The following is a 2,142-nucleotide window of genomic DNA, read 5'->3' as shown; positions in this document are numbered from 1 at the left end:
CTCAAACTAGTAACTTTGGAGCTTGGAGGAAAATCCCCATTTATTTTTTTTGATGATGTTGATGTGGATCAGGCCGTTAAGCTGGCACATTTTTCCCTGTTCTTTAATCAAGTATGACTTAATTTTTTTTTCTAAACAAGACTATTGATTCTGCAAAAGAAAAAAAAATCATTGTTGAAAACCAATCCCTTCCCTTTTGCAGGGATAATGCTTTTGTGTTGGTTCAAGAACTTATGTCCATGAGCGTGTGTATGACGAGTTTGTTGAAAAAGCGAAGGCATGTGCAATGAAACGTGTTGTTGGCGATCCATTCAAGGCAGGCATTGAACAAGGCCCACAGGTAAATCAGTAGTCGTTCTATTTTATAACAATCTTTATGAGATTGTCTTGTTTTTCACTAGCTTTTAGCTCTATGTTACTACTCATTTGAACCCTATAAGAAGCCTAGGTTGCATTTTGATTTTTGGATTCAGAAAGAATGTTCAATTGTCACAAACCACTTTTAAGGTTTTCCATTAATCAACTAGCTGTATGTTCTGTTATTGATTAATGCTCTATTAATGTTTCAGATTGACCCAGAATAATTTAACAAGGTGTTGAGTTACATAAGATCTGGAAAAGAAAGTGGAGCTAAGCTGGAAACTGGAGGAGACAAAATTGGCTCAAGGGGTTACTATATTCCACAGTTTTTTTTTGTTAGGATCCAGTTGCTTTAAATTTATATTTTGTTTAAGGAATATTTTTGAGTGATAATCTTTATAATCTTTGAAGTGGAAAGTGTCATGGTTTGAAGTAGTTCATTTTCAAATGTAAAAATACTCATGGTTTATCATATATATTGAATATTTTAGATTTTTTGATCTATTTAATATTACACTTGTGATCAATTGAGATTTTTTTAATCAAAATACAATAATAAAAACTTTTTACAACAATTAAAAATGCATACTACAAAATAACAAAATGTTATTACTGGGAGAATTTACAATAATTATGGTTGTTTTGTATAATATATTATAATTGGGAATAAAAAGTTATGATTTATATAATAGAATGAACTAAAAACGTTATAAAATGATCAAATATAACAATTTTCATAACAGTTGGAAAGTGTTATGCATAAAGTATAAGATTAAACTTCAAATTTATAACCAAATACTTTAACTAAATGTTAATATTTGAATATTATAGCAACTAAAAATGTGTTATTGAATAGTTTAAGATAACATCGAACATAACATTCAAATACTGTTATAGAAAAGACAGGACTTTTAATAACAGGAGCTATGTTAGCGTTTTCAGAAGCGTTATCAATACTCCCGGTTAGCAGTTTTTAAGTGTTATGAATACTGTTTTTCTTGTAGTGCACTGCTGGTCCTGATAGGAGGGGTCGTGGTGGTCAGGGTGGCCGTCAGGGCAGCGGTGAAGCATGGCAGAGTTATCCAGAGTGCCTGAGGTGTAGAAGACACCATCAGGGCGAGTGTCGGGCCAAGGCCTGCTATGTGTGCGGAACGGTGGGGCACCTCAAGAAGGCCTGACCAATAGTGAAGAAAGGGGAAGCAGGAAAGGTGGGCAGCTTGACTCCAGCTTGAGTGTTCACCTTGACACAGGCAGAGGCCGAGGCTAGTCCCTCGGTAGTGATAGGTCAGCTTTCTAGTACTGGCTCTCCTTTTACTGTATTGATTGACTCTGGTGTTACTCATTCATTTGTTTCTAATAAAGTGATTGATAGACTGTGTAGACCTAGTGAGTATCGGACTGCGGGGTTTGGGACTTTATTGCCTACTGGGGAAATGGTATATTTTAGGAGGTGGATTAAGGCACTGCCAGTGATGGTTGATGGTAGGGAGCTTTCAGTTGACTTGATTGAATTAGATATGGAGGATTTTGACATGATCTTAGGGATGGATTGGTTGGTCAGGTATGGGGCTACTATTGACTGCAGGAAGAAGATGTTGACTTTTGAGCCTGAGGGAGAGGATCCTTTTGTCTTGGTGGGTGCGGTATGTGGACCCCGCATACCCATGATATCAACATTGAGAGCCAGAGACTTGTTACAGGGTGGATGTATAGGCTTTCTGGCTAGTGTGGTGGATACTACAAGGGTTTTTCCAGTGAGGCCAGGAGAGATCAGGGTGGTTT

At 36.8% G+C, this 2,142-nt stretch overlaps 1 long non-coding RNA gene across 1 annotated transcript; it reads left to right on the top strand.

The window, feature by feature from the left end:
* The first annotated feature begins 209 nt into the window (after positions 1-209).
* On the top strand, positions 210-737 carry LOC133821484 (uncharacterized). The gene is made up of 2 exons (XR_009887615.1): positions 210-340; positions 570-737. It is a non-coding gene; the product is annotated as an uncharacterized LOC133821484 (long non-coding RNA).
* The last annotated feature ends 1,405 nt before the right edge of the window (positions 738-2,142 follow it).

The sequence above is a fragment of the Humulus lupulus genome, chromosome 3, assembly GCF_963169125.1.
Source record: "Humulus lupulus chromosome 3, drHumLupu1.1, whole genome shotgun sequence".
NCBI classification, from domain to species: Eukaryota; Viridiplantae; Streptophyta; class Magnoliopsida; order Rosales; family Cannabaceae; genus Humulus; species Humulus lupulus.
This window is presented reverse-complemented; position numbering and strand designations above follow the sequence as displayed.